The sequence below is a fragment of the Lissotriton vulgaris genome, chromosome 6 (assembly GCF_964263255.1).
Source record: "Lissotriton vulgaris chromosome 6, aLisVul1.2, whole genome shotgun sequence".
Classification (NCBI taxonomy): domain Eukaryota; kingdom Metazoa; phylum Chordata; class Amphibia; order Caudata; family Salamandridae; genus Lissotriton; species Lissotriton vulgaris.
Window position 1 is genome coordinate 207,062,401 of NC_141694.1, and position 22,421 is coordinate 207,084,821.

The window sequence follows — 22,421 nt, forward strand, 5'->3', positions numbered from 1 at the left end:
AAACTACTTTCTGACAAATGGACAAGTCCTAAGCTCCTTTGGGATATTGTACCCAGCAATTCATAAGTACAAAATTCTGAAAGCATCCAGCTCCAGTGACGTAGCTAGGACCTACTGCCACCTAGGGCGGGCCCTATGTTTCCCCGCCTGTTGCAGGTAAGAGCTGGGAGATGTGGAGGTGGTGGCCGACGTACGACTTGTTCGTGGAGGGTCTAGCAGCCGACGGACAACTTGTTCTAGGGTGGGGATATGGTGTTAGTCGAAAAACATGACCTGCTCATCTCTGGTGCCCCTAAAAACAGTGTCGCCCGGGCCGACCACCCACCCTCCTCTAGCTACGCCACTTCCCAGCTCTCCCTAAAAAGTAATCCTGACTGAAAATAAGACTGGAAACCATAGTAGCTATAGGCATCAGAAGTCATGATTTTACTTAAGGTGATGCATGAGCATAATAGGCGTCCTTGACACCAAGATAGTCTAAGATGGTATTAAGGCTATGCGAGTCAACCATATGTGAAAGTGGAACACAGTACATATGAGAAATATTTTGTTTCCTAATTTTTAGATCTCAGCCTGATCCAGCGCATGCGCTGGTCTGGCCGAGACATTTAGTAGGCTCTAAGAAATGCTACTTTGCCAGCAATCAGCGTGCTAGAACGCGCAAAAGAGCGTGCGCATCGTGCACAGCTGTTGCGGCTTCTTGCGCTCATGAAAGCTTTCCCTGTGCTCTTTATAGTGCCCCTGGAGCACAAGCAGGTACCTACTAGAGTGCTTCTTTAGCAGAACGCACTCTGCGGCACAATCAGGCACTCATAGAAAGCGGCCCGAAAGCAGGCATTTGTTTCCTTTTACTGGTTCTCGCTACTGTTTCTGTATACGGACGCCCGACCTCTCATGTCACGTGACACATCCCGATGCCCAGGCTTTTTTACCAACATCATTTTGTATTGCATTATGGGGATTGCAGTTTCGCTTCCTCTATTTTTTAGGTGAGAGCTATAACATAACCTGTTGGCTTGCAAGTTGGGGTGAAGTCGTAGATTTAAGAGGGTGGCCCCATTAAAGTTTTAGAGGAAGGTGATGCAGGTTTGCCAAAAATATGACCGTATTAAAGTCAATGGAGGCATGTTGCTTTGTGAATAGGTGAATATAGTTAAAAGAGGGGGACACCCCAAATTGACGAGCCTGTTAACACTGCAACACTTCCAAGAGCGCAGAACATGTATGCCCATACCCTCAATCTGAACATGTGCAGTTACTTATAGCGGTAGCTGGAAGTCCAAAACTTGGAGTGCCTTTTTTTTTTTTTGCAGTATTATGTATGTGCCTCTTGGTAGACATTTATGCAAACACATTTACGCTTTTCTTTTACACTTTCCTTTCTCCTCATTGTTTTCTTTCCTTCCCTCTGTACTCTCTTTTCTGTCTCTTGTTTTCTTGTCTCAAGCAGCGAAGACACCCACCTGAAAATTGTATTTTTGTTGTTGTGCATTTGTCATGATTGCATTTTTCTGCGGATTCCCACCTGCTTTGTGTAAAAGTAATTGCAAAAACAGCCTAAAGGCAGAAACCGGTCATCTGCCAGTTGGCGCTACTACAAGAATTAAAAGAAAAATTGTTAGCGCCCATTTCTGTTCTAGCACACTTCTCCTGTCACCCCTGCAGTAGAACGGATGCAGACCAAGAAACAGATGGGCTGGCTCACTTCACATGCTTTACTATTACCCCAACACAAAAAATGCTAACACGTACCCCCCATACAGTACAAATCACTACAGTCACATTTTGAAACAGGAGGAGCAATTTTCAGGTGTCCACAAAAAAAGTGGTGTGTTTCCACACAAGGGTCTGTGGACTATATAAGGGGTTTTAAGAGAGCAAGCCTCATGGAGCAGTTTAGCACAGCTACATGTTGCAATGCCAGTCACAATAGTGCCTGTGGAATTTTGGGGTTCTTGCAGCTGGGCCACGGGAAATTATGCCCAGCTGAGAAGTAACATTTCCATAGTCAAGTCTAGACCAGATTATATCAGAGGCTGCTAAATATTTTCTCTCCTGAGTAAGGGAGGGCATGGGTTTGTCTAATTGTTAAAGACAATGATATAGCAGCAGTCTGGCAATGTCATCATATTTGAAGGGAGTTCTTTACCACTGTAACTAGCAAAGACTCTGTGTCACAGCAGCATCACTCCGCACCACCACAGCATCACTCAGCGCAACAGCAGCATCACTCAGCGCCACCACAGCATCACTCTGGGCCACCACAGCATTACTCAGGGGCACCACAGCATCACTCAGCACCACCACTGCATCACCCAGCACCACCACTGCATCACTCAGCGCCACAACAATATCACTCAGCATCACTCAGCACCACATCAGTATCACTCAGAATCGCCTTTGCACTAGTACACCACCACATCGTCATCACTCAGCAAGACTTAAGTATAATTCAGCATCACCTCAGCATCGTCTCTGCACCAGTCACCACCACTACCACCTCAGCATCACTCAACACCACCTCAGCCTACTCTCGAAATCTGGCATCTGTTGATTCTCCCCTAGCGTCTGTCCGCTGCTAGTGTTATAATACAGGTACTAGTTCCCAACCTTCACCCTCCGATTGTTTATGCTCCCTCAAAGAAAGCTTTAACAAACAACCATTGGAATAGGCAGAAACAAGTTGCCAGCACTGCAACAACAAAAGAAAACTGAGGACATTTTTTATTGAAAATACTTTTTTTATTGGGGTCGTTCAATTGTACATAATGCCTTCTTGGTCATATATAAGGTAACAAAAATGCTTCTGACTCTTTTTTATTATAACTTTTTAGCATGCTGCACAGCAGCCACACTTCTCTACGGTACAGATTGAAGACATTGGCAAAGTCAATAGCTCTGGCTAAACACTTATAAGGCCCCAAAGGCGAGGCCTATTGGCGATGCCAATGCTTGTTTTTAGATCTGGTGTTAGCTAAACCACTTTGATTTTACATAAAATATGTCTGATATACCCCGTCTTCTTATCCAGCAAGGACATCACCTTCAGCCACGCCACCGGACTCCACTGGACGTACCACAGCTGCGTCCACTTCAGCTTCAGAAGGACCACGATCCACCACCACCAGCAACAGGCTGCACGCAGAAGCTGGAACAAGATCACAACCGACCAGCTCGCGACTTCCCTGAGCAAGAACTCACCCACCAGCGCAACGAACCCCAGCCAAGCGGCCACCAACCTCACGAAGTGGATCAGCGACTGCGCAGACGACCTCGCCCCCCTGAGGACCCCGCCTAGCAGACCCGGCAGCAAGAAAGCCCCATGGTTCACCGACGAACTCAAAAACTCCAAGAAGAACTGCCGAGCCCTCGAGAGAACCTGGCGCAGAGACCCTACACCGGACAACATGACTGCCCTCAAGCTCGCTACCCGAAAACACCACCAACTTATCCACGCCACCAAGAAAACTGCATTCAAGGAACGACTGGACAACAACGCACACAACAGAAAGGAACTCTTCAACATCGTTAAAGAGCTCTCCAACCCCAACGCCGGAAACAACGACATCACCCCTTCGCAAGACCTCTGCAACTCCCTCGCCTCCTACTTCCACAACAAGATCGCGGACATACACAACAGCTTCAGCACTCAACCGACGCACGCCACGACCGAACCACCGCCCCCCACCACCACCCTCCGCGCCTGGACCCCGATCAGCACCGAAGACACCGTCCGCACGATGAACTCCATCCACTCCGGATCTCCGACCGACCCCTGTCCTCACCACGTCTTCAACAAGGCCGATGCTGTCATTGCACCCCACCTGCGGGACATCATCAACACCTCCTTCGACACCGCTACCTTCCCGGAGAGCTGGAAGTACGCCAAACTCAGCGCTCTACTAAAGAAGCCATCAGCCGACCCCACCGACCTCAAGAACTACCACCCCATCTCGCTGCTCCCGTTCCCTGCAAAAGTCATCGAGAAGACCATCAACAAGCAGCTGGCCGCCTTCCTCGAGACGAACGGATCCCTCGACCTCTCGCAGTCTGGCTTCCGGGCCAACCACAGCACCGAGACAGCCATGATCGCAGCCACCGATGACATCCGAGCCCTGCTCGACAACGGAGAAACAGCAGCCCTCATCCTCCTAGACCTCTCCGCGGCCTTCGACACTGTCTGCCACCGTACACTAGTGCAGCGACTCAGCAACGTCGGAATCCAGGAGAAGGCACTGGAGTGGAGCATCTCCTTCCTCGCCGGAAGGACATAGAGAGTCCGCCTCCCCCCGTTCAGGTCTGAAGCCACCGAAGTCATCTGCGGCGTTCCTCAAGGCTCCTCGCTCAGTCCAACCCTCTTCAACGTCTACATGAGCCCCCTTGTGGCCATCGCACGCCAACACAACCTCAACATCATCTCCTACGCCGACGACACCCAGCTGATCCTCTCCCTCACCAACGACCCCGCCACCGCCATAGCCAACCTTCACGAAGGGATGAAAGAGGTAGCCGAATGGATGAAGAACAGCCGCCTGAAACTGAACTCGGACAAGACAGAAGTCCTCATCCTGGGATCCTCACCCTCCGCCTGGGACGACTCCTGGTGGCCCCCCGCCCTAGGCAGCGCACCCAAACCAACAGACCACGCATGCAACCTGGGCTTCATCCTGGACTCCTCCCTCTCCATGACCAGACAAGTCAACGCCGTCTCCTCGTCGTGCTTCAACATCCTGCGCATGCTACGTAAGATCTTCCGGTGGATCCCCACCGAGACCAGGAAGACGGTCACCCAGGCCCTCGTCACCAGCCATCTGGACTACGGCAACTCCCTCTATGCCGGAACCACCGCCATACTCCAGAAGAGACTCCAGCGGATCCAGAACGCCTCAGCACGACTCATCCTGGACATCCCCCGTCGCAGCCACATCTCCGGACACCTGAGAGACCTGCACTGGCTCCCGGTCAACAAGAGAATCACCTTCCGTCTCCTCACCCACGCACACAAAGCCCTACACAACCAAGGCCCAGGATACCTCAACAGCCGCCTCAACTTCTACGCTCCCAAACGCCAGCTTCGATCGACCGGCCACGCCCTCGCCGCCGTCCCCCGCATCCGAAGAGCCACCACAGGGGGACGGCCCTTCTCCTACCTCGCCGCCAAGACGTGGAACTCCCTCCCGACCCACCTCCGCCTGACCCAGGACCACCTCGCCTTCAGGAAGCAACTCAAGACCTGGCTGTTCGAGCAGTAGCGGACCCCCCTCCCCTAGCGCCTTGAGACCCTCTGGGTGAGTAGTGCGCTATACAAATGCTTTGATTGATTGATTGATTGATATACTTGCTTATAGGGGCTCTACACCCGCCTTCTTCAGCCATTGGCCTAACATTGTGTCATTCACAATTTTCTTCCTCCCAATACAGCATACATAATGGTGACAATGGGTCAGCCCACTTCAGCCATTGGCTGACTTCATTGTAAATGACAATATTATGCCCTTTCACATGGAACACATCCACCACAAAGTAGTTCACTTAGGTGCCATGCATTACTATGGCAGTATGTGTCATTTTTTCAGGTCCAAAAGTTATTTTAGTATGTAAACATTTTTTTTACATTCATGTGGGCTCAGTAGCTTCCCCAAAAATATGTTTTCTTTAAAAACACGACAAAACAAAGCAAGCACTGACAAAGCCAAAAAGGATGAGGGCCAGCTCCACACCTTTGGCTTTGCCCATTCTTGTTTTTAAATGAATGGGAAGATTCAAATGTTCACTGTGGCTAGAGCACTCTTTGCCAGTGAAATGCTGTTTCACATTTATTACTTATGGATTAAAATGTGAGGTGGCAGCATGTTTTTAGTACGTATCATGACACCAGAATATGCAGTTTGTGCGGCCTTGTTTACTGCTTACTTTGTAAAGAAACATGTGCCAGGACTCTAGTCAGGAGGCCTCTGTAGCTTGCACCACCCATTGCCATTACCAATGACAGCACCTACACAATTACTAATCAGCACACTGCTACAAGGGATGACTATTCCTGGTCCCCAAAGTGATAAAAATAGCTTGGGCGGCAGGTATTATTTGTTTTTAATGTATACCGAATGAATAAACAATTGCTGTTTGATTAATCTCAAAATAAAAAAAAAACAGCGCTACCATATGGTAGCTGTCATAAGTGCCAATGTGGACAATTAGGTGCTGGTGCCACCAGCTCAAATTAAACACTGGCCTTGTTTCCAGATCAGTGGAAAAGTCATTTATAAAATGGTGCCCACTCTGTGTTGCATGTGCACTGAAACTGTTTTATGCCACTGTGAGCCAATTGAATTGCAGAGTGGTCAGACCTCAGCACAGTTGCACTGCCTAAGAAGATTATTTTTCCCCTCTCACATGTGAATGTTAACAAAGGAATTTGGACTAGAATTGCCCACACTGCAAGGTCAGGTCTTTCCTGAACTGAAACACAAGCAACCCAAGACCAATTTTGCCCTGCTGGGATACGGAGCTCAACAGTTTGGGACGAACTATTTCTATTGGAGCTGAGTCCAGCTTGATGTGGCATGATGGGCAGTAGAAAGATGGGTTGAAATGCTACGCTGAGCAATTAATAATGTTTAGATGTATTGCAAGCATTCCTCCTATATTGTTTTGTGTGTTTGATGTATCACTCTAAGTGGCAAAGGTATGCCCAGAGAGGGACCCGTGCTCACTGTAAAACTGCAACCAAGCAACACCCGACTGACAACCCCAGCCAGAGCAACACTAGTCTTAGGCTGATTGTGACCTGATCTGGCAGCTCAGTCTGGACTGTTCCTATTGGAACAGGGTCAAGACAGATTTGCATGTGGCTGGGTCCAAACTGAAGTGGCAAAAGGCGCAAAAAAATGAAGGGATGGAATAGCAACTTGAGTGATTGCCAGTGGTTAGTTTTAGTGAAAGTGCTGCTCTTATAACCTTTGGTGTGTTTAATGTACACCCTAAATGGCAAAGGTATGCCCAGATGTGGCTCCTGTGCTCACTGTACCACCAAAACCAAGCTACACCTGATGGACATGCTCCAATCAGGGTAAACCGATCTTGGGTTGTATGTGTTCTGGTTCAGGGAGGACCTGACTTGGCAGTTAGGGCTGGACTGTTCTTACTGAAGGAAGGTCAAGACTCCTTTGCATATGGCTGGGTCCAAACTTAGGTGACATGGTGGGCAAAAGAATGATGGGTTGAAACGCAACCCTAGAGATTGCCAGAGGTAACACTCTTCCTATCACCTGTTGGGTGCTTGATGTGCCGTATTACAAGTGCCGTAGGATATAATGCACTTGTAATAACCCAGACAGGACATTTGTCACAATTGTGACAGAGGATCTCGTCCTCCAAAGTCTAAACCAGTCCCTTATTCAGCATTTAGGGAAGTGACAACTAATAGATGATGAGTTTTAAAACGGGGTTTGCTGTGTGTGCCTTTATTTCCCCTCTGTAGGTTTTCTAAAGAAAATGTTAGGACACGGTATGGGTGTCCCCAGGGGCGAAACAAAGGCCCCAGCAGCCCCCGCAATGCGCGGGGGCACCCAGTCTTACCATCACTGGAGGGGGCCCCCTCAGCCCCCACTGGTGTAAGTGTGAGGGGCTCCTTCAGCACATCACACAGGGGGGGCCTCCGTCGCAGTTGCCTCATGGCTTTTTTTTTTACAACTCAACCACTGTGTAGCAGGCAGGCGTGTCACATGTCAAGAAATACATTGTTATCTTTTATTTTAGCTAAAACTTCTATGTTAGCAATGGCAAGCCGGAAACGAGATGCTAATGCACTCTCTCTCTACTGGCCACATATGCAAGATGTCCAATTTTTTCCCCATAATCCAAACAGAATAGTTTTTCTTTAATCTGGTAAATTTTCATACACTTCCTGTGCTTTTTTCTGGAATTGCGATTTGGAATTTCTTAAGTAAGACAATTTTCTTTCTGAAATGCGCACCTTTAAACAAACATGATGTTGGAATAGAGGGAGATAAAACAACAGTTTGCTACAAAGATCAGAAACGACTCTTGCATACAGCGGTGGTGCTGTGGCTGTTAAAGGATTTATTTGAGGAAACTACCATTAAAATACATTGGATAACCATAATATTGGATTTGTGAATCACTTTTCTTCAACGGATACACCTTCTTTCAAGAAAGACATTACTCCTGCACTTGAGTGGAACTGTTCTTTATACTTTTGTGCAAAAGATTGCATTGCTGTTTATTATTGTGGAGCTCAGGGAGATACCAGTGTAAATTTGTGACAAACTCTGGATTGTCATTCAGGGTTTTCTGGGGATTGTATGGTAACCTGTCCCTTTCTCTCTTGGAGTTCACTAATAATACAATTCATTTGCTACATTTTTTTCCCACAGCTGTGCGCCTGACCTTTGGCCTGGTTGCCAACTCCATAAGTGATGATATGGGGCTATCCTGGGCCATGTCTTTCAAGCATTTGACTTTGTATGTAAATATAATGATTTATTTCTCAAAAATGTGTGCAAGAACCCTTTTGGTAATCCAAGTTAAGCTGCTATCATTTTTACATTTCACACGTTGCATGGTGTATGTGTTCTTATTTCCGAAGAGTGTTTTTTTTGTGTGCTTATTTTCCGTTTCATTAATTCTTGTGTTTTATTGAACAGTTTTGTATAGCGCATAGTTCGTACTGAGCTGCCTCTGGGCTTTGGGTGGGTTCAGGAAGTAGATTGCTGTTCATGATGGCACGACTCAACTCTGGAATTGAGGCTACATACTAAGCCAATCCCTGGCCTCTCTGCAGAACCCGTGGAGCGCTCGTCACATAGGTGTCTCATCTGCGATTACAATTACGAGGAATTACAGAGCTCATGGGGAAAAAAATTCTAGGGATAAGAACCCGCATGTCTCTGTCACTTAGGGGAAATGGCTTGGCTTGTTTTATTATTAAAAGTGCAAAGATAACACAGTACTTTCCAGTTTTATTAATTGGTCATAAATATTCCTGAATATACACTATTTAAATGTTTTGGGGCCAAATCACAAAAGTATGTAAAGGATTACTACAGAAGGACTAACTATTTACTGCAAAACGTATTTGTGAATGGGCCCCTAGGTGTCTTGTATGACTGTGGAATATCCACCCACACAGCAGGAATTCTGCAAGCGTAGCTGACTGCCATGCACCTGCAAATGTACGGTCTCTAATTGTGTGAATCAATACGTAGTAATTCTGTGTGGACTTTGTGATTTAGGGTCCTGAATTACAAAAAGGTTCTGTGACCTCTGGGGGGACGGCGCACTACACCTCTACCGACATTAGTGAGGTGATGCTTGACTTCTACTCCACCTTATATGGAGAGCAGGGGCATGTGTCGGCTGCTGGCATCCATGAGTACTTGGACGATGTCGCGTTAGGTTGGCTCTCCCTTAATCAACGCAAATATCTTACCCAACACTTTGACGTGGAAGATGTCAAAATGACTATTATTGCGTTGCCTACTTGCGAGGCCGTGGAGCTAGATGGGCTCCCCAGTGAGTTTTATAAAGCCTATGCTGACGATTTAGCACCTAGGCTCTTGGATGTCTTTGCAGAGGCATATGACAGCGGCACTCTCCCCCCATCGCTGAAGGAGGCTCTCTTGGTGGTGCTCCTTAAGTCTGACTAGATTGCAAACCAATGTGATTCCTACCGCCCACTCTCCATCATTAATATAGATGCTAAGATTTTGGCAAAAATTATTGCCAGTGGCTTCAACCGCTCATCCTGTAGTATTCTGCATTTGCATTTGCTCTGTTCTACTGCTGGTTATGTCTTATACTGTGACATCAATGTGTGACATCACTGGGTGTTCTGTTTCAGCCTGTGGGTTGGAATATATCTTTTGAAACCCTTGGCTGTTTATCCTGTTCAGGCTGAGGTCTGGATGTGCTTCTTCATGTCTTGGATTAAACCTTGGACTTTTACTATTTGAACCTGTGTCCTGAGTAATCCTTCAATCTTAAACCAGGATCCTACATTTTAAAAACACCAGAGTACCAAACTGGAACAGCAAACTGTCAATGAAGTTTTTTTTTTTTTTAAAGGGTTGTAGTAAACAACTCAAACAGCCGCTGGTGCAATCAACAGCACAAGTGGTGAACCAACTGCCGCTGGTGCATTCACAACACAGAAATCACAAGAGTTAAAGTATAAAACAGCCGATGGTGCAATCAACAGCACAAGTGGTGAACCAACTGCCGCTGGTGCATTCACAACACAATGAAGAAGAAAAAAGAGGTACCTTTAGTCAAAAGATAGTAGAAGGTATCCAGTTGAGATTGTTGTGCCTCTCCAATCTTGCCTGCCGACTACGCCAATGTAGGATCCTGGTTTAAGATTGAAGGATTACTCAGGACACAGGTTCAAATAGTAAAAGTCCAAGGTTTAATCCAAGACATGAAGAAGCACATCCAGACCTCAGCCTGAACAGGATAAACAGCCAATGGTTTCAAAAGATACATTCCAACCCACAGGCTGAAACAGAACACCCAGTGATGTCACACATTGATGTCACAGTATAAGACATAACCAGCAGTAGAACAGAGCAAATGCAAATGCAGAATACTACACATCCCTAATTTGCTCCTTCCGGATCAGTCGGGGTTTGTCCCTGCCTGCTCCACAGCACATAACTTATGAAAGGTCTTCTCCACCCTCCATTACTTTGAAGCCGATTTTTAGGCGGTCCCTGTGTTACTAGACGCAGCTAAGTCCTTTGACTTCCTGCAGTGGGAATTTATGTTCACTGTACTACTTAGAATGGGGTTGCCTCCCTTCTTTTTGAAGCGGTTACAGCTTTAATAGCTGGGTATCTACAACGTTCCCTATTCGAAGTGGCACGTGGCAGGGGGCTGCCCTCTGTCGCAAATGCTCTTTGCGCTGACCCTTGAACTGCTGGCCTGCAAACTTCACCAGCAACACGCGCCTGCAGACAGCGCCCATAGGTAATCTCGATGTATGCCGATGATATGCTCTTGTATGTCAGGGAACCCTAGACGTATCGCCCTGAACTCCTTTGTGAATATATAAAATACGAACGCTTCTCGGGGCTCAGCATAAATTGTGCAAAATCGGCAGTACTTCCTCTCACGGTGGGCACGCGATGCATTGAACTAGACTTCCCACTTGCGTGGTTGACTGACCCAGTAAAATACTTAGGGGTGTGGCTTCACAGGGACCCTGAGGTAGTTATCTCAGAGAATTATGGCCGGGCCCTGGTCCAAATCACAGACCGTGCAACGCCATAGGCCAAGCTCCCGCTGTCACTAGCGGATCACATCGCGGTAGTCAAAATTACAATCTTGCCCAACCTCCTTTACTTATTTATTAATATTCCCATTTGTCTCACCCTCGCGCTATTTAACTCACTACAGTCAGCCCTTCTCTCCTTCGTATGGAGCGGCAAGAAGGCCAGAGGCAGCTGTGAGGTGTTGACATTGCCATTTGAGAGGGGTGGCTTCAAAGTCCCCGATCTGCGACTTTACTATGATTGCGCACAGGCCAGTATGCCCACTATTGGTTCTATCCACAACGATTTCAGCCACATGTAGCTGTTGAGGCTGACGCTGTGTGCCCAATGGCCTTAGCTGCGACCACCATGTCAGGCAGGAATGGTGGACCGAGAACGGAGATAAACCCAGTCCTCTGCACGGCATGGGCATGGAGGGCGCTCACGACGTGTGCACAAGTGCAGCATCTCTATGCCCCAAAACTGCCGCTTTCTGTGCACCCGGACATCTCTGCTGCGTAAGTGCCGCCTGCCCTTAAAGCACTGAGTGCAGTAGGGATAACTCAATTAGGGGACCTTTATAAAAGCGGCCAGTTTAAATCATCGCTCTCCAACATACAGGGAGACAGGGACTGTGGGTTTATGCTAGGGTTCACCTATGTCCGCGTGAGACAGGCTATACGCTCCATTTATCCTGATTACCCTACGGAGCCCTGGCCGCTGTTGGCACTATAGGCGGTGTTGGTGGGGGCGGAACGCAAAGATCTGATCACAAAATTATAAGATGCCTCTCCCAGGGAAAGGGAGCAGCAGGACTCCCCCTCATACAATAAATGGGTGTCACTACTGGGGGCTACATTCATGCGGGAGATGTGGAAGTGATGCTGTGTCCACACGGGTCGGTTGACGGCAAACTGTAACCTCTGCATCATACATTTCAAATTCCTGCACCAGCTGTATTACACTCCGATGCAATTGTTGCTGTTTGGTCTGCGGGACAGTTCCTGCTGTACTCGCTGTGGGCGGGGGGATGCAGGCTTCTCACACCTAGCGTGGGATTGCCCTAGTATATATAAATTCTGGGGAGAGGTGACAAGTCTACTCACTAATGTGGTGTTGGAAACTGTACAATGTACCCCTGAGGTTTGTCTACTTGGATGGGTGAACAATCTAAAGCCCTGCAACCGCAGACTAGTGGCGGTCTTGACCTTATTAGTTTCAGTTTCAGTTTGTTTATTTATTTCGAAGGTTAAAAACCATCATGAAAATACATCACAGTAAAAAACATGATCACAAACTTTCTTAACAACACATCATTAAAAAAAAGGAAGGTAAAGGGGCAACACTTTTTAAAAAGAAGGGTTTTTGTGAGTAGTAGGACCAAAGTACAGATGAGATACAAAGGCCACTCATCACATAATAGATGTCTCCCTTGCCTACCAATTTCAACAGCCCATAGTGTTTCTCAATTTAAAAGCAATTTTAAGAAAAGTTATAATAGCACATAGGGTTCGCATTTCAGTGGCTCTTTGCAGAAACAGTAAAGCAGATTTGGCATGGGTGATTTTTGAGTCTTTTAAAACCCCTACTAAAAATCTTTGACGAGGTGTTTTAAAAAAAGGACACAATAATACAAAATGAAGGGTGTCCTGCGGAGACCTATTGTCGCAGCCGCAGGCACCCTTCTGCTCAATTGTTGGAGTAAACCCTGATGGATGAGCTAAATTGTGGTGCAACAAATTGAGCCTAAAACGAGTCATTAAAAACCTCTCATGCTGACTATACAATAAAAAGAGGTAGGGTTCCATGCCAATTTGATTCGAGACTAACGAGTGAGCAACTACGGAGGATTTAATAGAGTCAAGCTCCCTCCTCCTGCCACCAAATTTATCCAGCAATTGCCCTTGTACCGAGTGACTGGTATATATGTCCTCCAGGGATGGGTCCAAAAATAATCTTTGTTCATCTATTTCCCCCAGGGTGTCTTTAATATATTTCAGCCAGGGGATTTGGCGGCATTTATCTTTCGTCAAACAATCCTGGATAATCTGTCTGGATAGTTCTGCGTTGGGGTTTAGCCAAATTTTGATCCAGGCCAGTATGGGTCTCAGTCTAATCAAGTCTGATATATATGATATTCCCAGCTCATTGTGTGTTACTGCAGCGGAGGTGCTCAGCGGAAGTTTTAGCAGTTTTAAAAAAAAATTCTCCTCCTCCCTTTGGATTAATTGAGCATCTCTGAAACCCCAAACTTCAGATCCGTAAATGGTTTTTGAGATGCTGACTGATCTATACAAAGTCAACACCTGCTCAGGGGACCACCTTCCCATTCGGCGAGCAAAGTTTGAAATGGCTCCATTTGCTGAGACAAGTCTCCTCGCCCTCTCCTCTACCAACGGGGCGAACTTCAGCTTCTCATCGAATAAGAGACCCAGATATGGGAATGTTTTAACACTGTCCAGAACATGATCCCCTAGTTTAAATACGAATTTCTTCTGAGGTTTCTTCCCCACTATCATGATAAAGGATTTTGTCATATTTACAGATAGGTCCAATTTCCGCATAAAATCTGCGAAACCCTTGATTAGGAGTTGCAGTCCGACCGCCGTCCGGGCTAGGAGGACGGCGTCATCAGCATACAAAAGTACTGGCAGATGACGTGAGCCCACCTTTGGGCAATCAGTTCCTAGTGCTATTAGGTCGCTCTCCAGGCCGTTTATGTAGAGGGAAAACAAAAAAGGTGCCAGGATACACCCCTGCCTCACCCCGCCCGAGCACAGGAAGGGATCGGTACTCACCCCCCCCGCGCTGTAGCGGACCTTGGCAGTGGTGTTCCAATGGAGTTCCCTCAGGATGTTGATAAGATCCGGGTCGATTCCCAAGTTAAACATGATCGACCATAGTTTGGCTCTATTAACATTGTCAAACGCCGCTGCTAAGTCCATGAACCCCATATACATGGTACCTTCAGACGCTTTAGTGTACTTGGCAGTGAGCAGGTACAGGTTGAGGCACTGATCGGTGGTTGATCTCCCCGTTCTGAACCCGTACTGGGTGTCCACCAGAGTGTTATGGGTGTCAGTCCAGTCCAGTAGGCGGTTAAGGAGTGCCCTCCCCAGTACCTTGGCAGAGACGTCGATGAGCGAGATTGGTCTATAACACTGCGGGCTGTCCCTACAGCCTTTCTTGTAAATCGGGACAATCACCGCAGTGGACCATGATCTCGGCAGGCCCGTTTTGATGGCTGCATTCAATACTCTCGTTACCATTGGGGCCCAAAGGTCCGTGTTACTCAGGAAAAGATCCGGGGGGGTTCCGTCTGGGCCCGGGGCTTTGTTTCGTGTTAACCCTAGTATTGCCTTGAGAACTTCATCCAAGGATAATTCGAGTTTTTCCGCCCTTGGCCCCCTCCATATTCCGTCACCAATGTCTACATCCTGCTGATTGTACAGCGATTTAAAATGGGCAATCCATTGTTCCGGCAGAATGTTTGAGCTAATGACTGGGGAGCTTGAATCGTGAAAACATGGCTTGTTTATGATTTTCCAGAACTGGGTATAGTCCTTGTTTTCACCGGCCTCCCTTAAGTCTGCCCAGATTTCTTTTTGAAGGGTACTTTTTCTGATCTTGATCTGGGTTTTATAGTTTTGTCTACAACGAGTGATTTCATTTTTGTCCCTTGGTATCATTTTCAGGCTCTGTTTTAAGTCTCTTAACGCTTTCGAGCAGTTAGCATCAAACCATCTGGGCATGGATTGCAGGTTTATGGGCTTCTTGGTTGTCAGGAGTTTCTCTACAATTTTAGTTAAGGATTCAAACGCCTCTACTACTCCTCTGCCCTCTATTGTAGCATCTAGACAGGTCTCTATGTGATCTTTCCCTTCGTTAACTAATTTAACATAAAAGTCTTGGGGGTTAATCAGTGACCACCTTAGGCGTCTCCCTTGATCTATTGGTTGGATTTCGGTTTGTTGGATCACCCCTGGTACTTTTTTAATAAAATCGTTCCCTTTGATTTCTGTTATAATGGGGTTGTGGTCGCTAAAGGGACTCCACTCCGTCCTGGTATTTATGATCCTTTCCCTAGCCCAGGCGGATATCATAACGTAATCTATTATAGATCCCCCGCCTTTTCCCTTAAATGTTGGTATTGGGGATTCGCCTGCCTTATGAGCGGATAAATCCATGACCTTTGTAAGGGCAAAGTTATCTAATAACTTCATCAGTAATGTACCCTCTTTGGTATGTGTAAAGTGGGGGCCCTTTTCTAAAGGACAAGCTGACCAATCAGGAGTTAAGGGGAGTAATTTGGGGCATAGATGGCAATTAAAATCCCCCATCAACAGGACAGTGGGTTCAAGCCCCGTCGCCCTTTGATCTAATTCCTTGGTTAAACAGGTCTCCAACTGCTCTAAGATTGGGAAATTTCCTTCCACCGGTCCGGAATTATAAAAATTCACAAACAGTAAACACTCCCCCTGATGAGTAAGTCTAACTGCTTGTATATTATCTGAGGGACCATCGGTAAATGACCAGGAACCTTTCAGATCTAAGTCTGCATATAGGACTAAGCCTCCCTTTGCTCTTCCCGAGTTTGTGCCCTGTGCGGGTTTAAAGAAGCATTTGTAGCCCTCCAATTGACATGGGCCCGAGTCTCTTGCCCATGTTTCCTGGAGCGCTATCAAATGAAAACATTTGATAAATTCTAGCCATTCCTTGTTTTTTATTTTGGCTTCCAGCCCTGCGACATTCCAAGATAGGATGGTCAGGCCCTCCCGCTTTTCTTTGCCTCTTGCCATGGGGGTTTCAGTTGCTATCTCCATCCCATCTGATGGGAAATCTAGTTTAGTTGTATATTCCTTTTCCCTCTGGGGGCGGGGTGAGTCTAGTCCCCTAGTTAATATGCTCTCCACGCTCCCCCCTGTATTCCCTACTTGTGGGCCAAGATAGCAACTAGTGGCCGGGATTCCTGTTATGTTCTTTTGAGTGGAGGGAGTGAGTTTGAGTCAATCTATGTCCTCTAGAGATTGAAATGGGGCATATCTGTTTCGCCATTGAGGGTAGTCACGCTGGGGATAGGGCTGTTCGAGGTGGCTTGCTAGTCTAGGTCTGTGTGGGCGCTGTGATCTAACCAGCGTCCATCCTCCCTCATCCTCCCCACGATTGTTGTTTCGTGTCCTTGGGTAGAAATACCCAAGTGGGAGGGCACAAATCGTGCTGGTTTGATTCCTGTTGGAATTCTTTAGGATGTACTCTACCAGACTAGTGTCCGAGAAGTTTGCAACTATACAGTCACCTCTGATATCTTTCTTTCTCCTCCCAACCCAGTTTACCCTTCTTACACTTAGAATCTCTCCTCTTTCCCCAGTATCTAAGGGTCTGTGGATGTTCAACCATCTAGAACTTTTTGAGAGCAATTGTGGATGTGTTTCTCTCTCATTAGGCCTATTTTCTGGGACCCCTGCAAAGATTATTACAAAGGGATTCGCCTCGGGGGGTAAATCTAAGTGTGGTGCCTGAGTATTGGTGTTGTAAAAGGGATCAGAGTCTGTGTAACAGTGATTGTAATTCCCTTCTCTCTGCAGGCGCTCGTCTTGTCTCCATTGCATTAGTGGTTGTATGGGAGGTTTTTCCCTCTGTGTGTTATTCGCACCTTGTTGATGTCTCCCTCTATGGTTATCGTTTATGTCCCCGTTGGGGTTTTGGACAGTGCTGGGGGCCTCATGAATCTGAGCTATAGCCTGTTGGACATGGCTAACACAGTTGTTATTTTGGGCCCTCTTTGTGTTTACCTTATCATTTCTGGTTTCCACTGTCGGTTGTGGTTGGTCAGCGGAAGTCTTTGCGAGTGCGTGTTCTAATGCCTTAGATTGTTTGGAGAACTCACACATTATTTTATCCACCTTACTTATGATGGGTTTTAGTTGTGCCGCAATGAAGGATTATAGCTGTTTTTTAATGTCTGTTACTACTATCTCGATCCACCCTGGGGGAATAGTGTCAACTCGGGAATTATTTTCTTGTGAATTATATTCTTGAAGGCTTATTGGGGAGTTGGTTCTTGGGGGTGCTTTCCTCTGCCTCTGCTGACCCTTATTCCTCCCCACTCGCTTCCTTACTTTTCGAGGGGCCGTGTCAATAAGTTCAGGGGATTCTAGCCCTGAGGTTTGCGCACATGGGACATCCACTGTGTCATAGTTTGTTTGTGACACACTGCCCTGGGTGTTTAGACTATCAATTAGTAGTATGTCTCTAGGGGGTGTTTGAGTGATGGCATTGAGATTTGGCGAGGAGGATAAACTCCGTTCCATTCGTTCAATTTCCCCTGTGACTTTTTTTAGCATTAAGTCAATTGCTGTAGGTTTGTTCCCCTTTGCGTGGGCGGCCTCCTTTATTTCCCCCCGTGTTATCTTAGGGGTTGTTCTCTTGGTTGACTTGGTCCCATTCGAGCGTGTATTAGGGTGAGTGGACATCGTTCCCCCTTGGTCTCTTTCCTTATCGCCACAACAAGGTGCGGCTTTGGGTTCAGCCAATCCTCTTGGGTACTGCCGTGGGGGTTTAGCGTGTAACTTTCAGGGGCTCCACTGCCCTATGCAAGGTCCCTATGGCCAGGGTACAGTACCTAGGTGTGGTGTCGGAGACGAGGGACCAAGGGGCGTGGCCCGTCCCGTCCCTCGGCGTCCCCGGACGGCCACAGACGGCCCGCCCTTTGCCCGGGCTTCTCACGGGCGCCTCCCGCGCGCGGCTCGCGAGGCGAGAGGCGTACCGCTGTTTTAACGCGCCTCCGGGCGCTCAGGTGTGCCTGTGGCTGCGTCCGCTACCGCCGGGGCACCTGGGGCTTGAAGTCCTGCCCTCACGGCGGTGGCGGCGTGGATGGTGTCTGCAGCGCTTCTGGGTCGGTATGCAAAGGGTGCTGCCGTTTCCCTCACGGCTCCGGTTGGTGAGTACTGCCCCCAGAGTGCGCTCGGCGCACCGCTGTTTTAACGCGCCTCCGGGCGCTCAGGTGTGCCTGTGGCTGCGTCCGCTACCGCCGGGGCACCTGGGGCTTGAAGTCCTGCCCTCACGGCGGTGGCGGCGTGGATGGTGTCTGCAGCGCTTCTGGGTCGGTATGCAAAGGGTGCTGCCGTTTCCCTCACGGCTCCGGTTGGTGAGTACTGCCCCCAGACTGCGCTCGGCGCACCGCTGTTTTAACGCGCCTCCGGGCGCTCAGGTGTGCCTGTGGCTGCGTCCGCTACCGCCGGGGCACCTGGGGCTTGAAGTCCTGCCCTCACGGCGGTGGCGGCGTGGATGGTGTCTGCAGCGCTTCTGGGTCGGTATGCAAAGGGTGCTGCCGTTTCCCTCACGGCTCCGGTTGGTGAGTACTGCCCCCAGAGTGCGCTCGGCGCACCGCTGTTTTAACGCGCCTCCGGGCGCTCAGGTGTGCCTGTGGCTGCGTCCGCTACCGCCGGGGCACCTGGGGCTTGAAGTCCTGCCCTCACGGCGGTGGCGGCGTGGATGGTGTCTGCAGCGCTTCTGGGTCGGTATGCAAAGGGTGCTGCCATTTCCCTCACGGCTCCGGTTGGTGAGTACTGCCCCCAGAGTGCGCTCGGCGCACCGCTGTTTTAACGCGCCTCCGGGCGCTCAGGTGTGCCTGTGGCTGCGTCCGCTACCGCCGGGGCACCTGGGGCTTGAAGTCCTGCCCTCACGGCGGTGGCGGCGTGGATGGTGTCTGCAGCGCTTCTGGGTCGGTATGCAAAGGGTGCTGCCGTTTCCCTCACGGCTCCGGTTGGTGAGTACTGCCCCCAGACTGCGCTCGGCGCACCGCTGTTTTAACGCGCCTACGGGCGCTCAGGTGTGCCTGTGGCTGCGTCCGCTACCGCCGGGGCACCTGGGGCTTGAAGTCCTGCCCTCACGGCGGTGGCGGCGTGGATGGTGTCTGCAGCGCTTCTGGGTCGGTATGCAAAGGGTGCTGCCGTTTCCCTCACGGCTCCGGTTGGTGAGTACTGCCCCCAGACTGCGCTCGGCGCACCGCTGTTTTAACGCGCCTACGGGCGCTCAGGTGTGCCTGTGGCTGCGTCCGCTACCGCCGGGGCACCTGGGGCTTGAAGTCCTGCCCTCACGGCGGTGGCGGCGTGGATGGTGTCTGCAGCGCTTCTGGGTCGGTATGCAAAGGGTGCTGCCGTTTCCCTCACGGCTCCGGTTGGTGAGTACTGCCTTGACCTTATTAGCAAAGCAAGCAGTTGCACAGTGCTGGGCCTCTGAATAGGTGGGTCCGGGACCTGCTGTACTGCAAGGAGCAGCTAGAGACCTATGCCGAGGAATTGCCTGAAGCCTCCTCCCTAGAGATTTCTGGGCTCCGCTTACTGTGTATCTACTTACAAATCCTGTAATATGTTAACTGATGTGCTCCCTTCCTCTGGTTGTGTCATATGCTGGGATTGTCATTTACTGTAAAGTTGTAGTGCTTAAAGAGAAGCTTTTTTGGAGACACAATTACTTCTTAGTGCCCTGAGGTTAATACGTGGTGGGGTTGTGTTTTTTTGGGGGGGTTGTTACGTTGCTCTATGACCTAAACCAATGCTTGCAACTTCACTGATGCTATACATGCATGTGCCTCTTGTATGAGGACCTACTGTGTTTTTTATGCAAGCTGCTCAATAAACATATTTTTTTTTAAAAAAGGTTCTGTGACCCGGGCCCATGGCAACCGTAGCTACATTACACACCAGACATAAATAACACAGTACCGACTCATACTATGCGAACACAAAAAAATGATTGAATAAGTGTAAATCTTTTTATGACAAAAGTATGGCAATAAAATGACAGACTACAGTTCCCCTTCCACTCACTACTTATGAGCTAAGGCCAAATTTAATATGAACCAACGAAAATGAATTAATGTATTACATATATACCCCTGCTGTAGCAGTCTGTTTTGATTTTTCACTACAGAAGCAGAGCTAGAATAAATAGAAGACCTCCCTATATACTTCAAAATAATTCCACTCTACCATTCTGGCTTGAGCAAGGATATCAACTAACTCCTGCTTCAGGGTTATACATGTCATTTTCAGTTCAAGGCAGACAGCATCCATTTGCTTAAGTATTATTTCCATTACTATATGGGATCCAGGTGGTCCCCTCAATTCCATGATCAATTCTGAGGTCTTCAGTCACATTGGATGGGTTTCCAGGTTGCTCCCGATTTTAAAATGGTTACTCAGTCCTGATGAAGACCCACTTTTGAAACTTGGATTGGCGTCCATCTCCCCCACTTCTTGTGGGGTCAACACATCAACATTTCCCACAGCCTGGATTGTCAATTGGTTCCACAAAGTGGCAATTATGAATAATACAATTACCTCTCTCTTGATGTGACCATACATATGTTGAATAATTAGTATATACGAACGGACTATTGTGTAAATAAAATAATCTATGTAATAGATCTACCTTTTTTCTCCTAAAACCTCATGAAAACACTTCTTTCTTGAGCATCCCTTCATGTATCTCTTTCGAACAACCATATATGTATATAATGTACCTATATTTGGTGTTTCACAAAATACCCAAAAATGTATACATTAATATGTGCGTCCCCTGTATGTGATGTTATAATTTGACAATAATATAAGAAAACTCTCCCTTAAGGTTAGAAAGAGTACCTACCCTTGAATTAAATGGGTTGGGTCTATTGAGAAATAGTTAGGATAGGTTTACTCATGAAAACGTTATTGTCATAGTCGATCCTTCCTTTTTGACCACTGTTGTCACGTATCATGTGTATTTGTATTAAGCACAACACACCTTGTTTCAGGAGGTTGATATGGTAAAATTCAATGCATAATAGTGCCCATCCTTATTAGTGTCAAGGAACCATCTGATTATTATGGTGTTACTTGCAGCCAGTGTCATTGCAATATGTGGCCCTACGCTGCCAGAGTTGGGAGACGGCTCATTGTTACGATATGCAACAGTAAGAAATACTAACCAATTATAACCTCGTCTTTTTACCAGGTTTGTGACATGCTTCTGATATTTGCAATATCTATGGTCCTTACAGTCTTCGCTTGGATTGAGACATGGGAGAACCTCATAGAATTAAGGTCCCACTCACATCTCCAGCACATCAAGCATTTGTCTTGACTTTACATCATTGTGTCCATGTGCCTCACACAGGGCGTAGACCCTCATCACCAGCGTGCCACTGAGAGTATATTGCATTTTAACTATGTAACTTGTTGACCTGAAGAGTGATGTTAGGTGCCATTTTGATTATGTGCATTCTATTTTTGGCAAATATTTTATACATATTTCTATTGAATCTCTGTGGTTCAAATAAAAAAAAAATACAAAGCATAGGCTCTGCGACTTTTTTAATCTTCCTACCACGTGAATACTAATGTTAGTTAAACAAAGGTCACTACAAAACTGTCAGTTAAGTAAGTTGAAACAACTCATTATTCCCTTTTTACTACTATTGATTGATGGCTGATGTTTTTACAGTGATATGTGTTTGTTTATGAAGAATATGGTTGACTCGCCTGATAGCAAATATTTTGGAGATACATCAAGCCTGTGGGCTGGCCTATTCTTGGGGATATTATTTTGTACTCCATCCTTGGCTAACTTTATTCTTGCTGTTAGATAAACCCTGGTAACCAGGTAAAGTTGGGGCGCTCAGCTGAGTTTAGGGGGTAGTAGTACACTCTGGTGAATATAACTAAGGGTACTTCTAAGAGAGAGAGAGGGGTGGTTACCAGACAGCCCCAATAGTCCACAAAATTAATTCGTAGAACCTATAAGTCAAAAATTGTTGTCCTCCCTGAGCACCTAAATTATAAATTGAAAAATAGTGTCATAAATAAACACTGATTCAAATTCCTAATAGGTACAGACAAATAAACAACTTAATCAACACTCATTATTCACTGTTGATAGTCGCTAAAATCTTTCACCGACCCGGGAATCTTGTAAGCATTTTTATTTATTGTATCAGAGAGTGCCAATGTATTCCATTGTCTGGACACACTGTGTCTGTTGTGGAACTTAAGGTTATGTTATATTGTTTACCATCCACATCCACATAAATACATGGTGTGTGTTTGGACTGCAGTCCCATGATGAAATAGTTTTAATATTCGTAAACCCGGATAACTTGTGGTTGTT

General features: G+C 47.4%; 1 protein-coding gene across 1 annotated transcript in view; it reads right to left on the minus strand.

Annotated features, from left to right (window-relative positions):
* Positions 1–22,421, minus strand: part of LOC147707028 (adhesion G protein-coupled receptor F5-like) — a 1,085,534-nt gene that overhangs the window by 651,535 nt on the left and 411,578 nt on the right. The gene's annotated exons all lie outside the window — the stretch shown is intronic.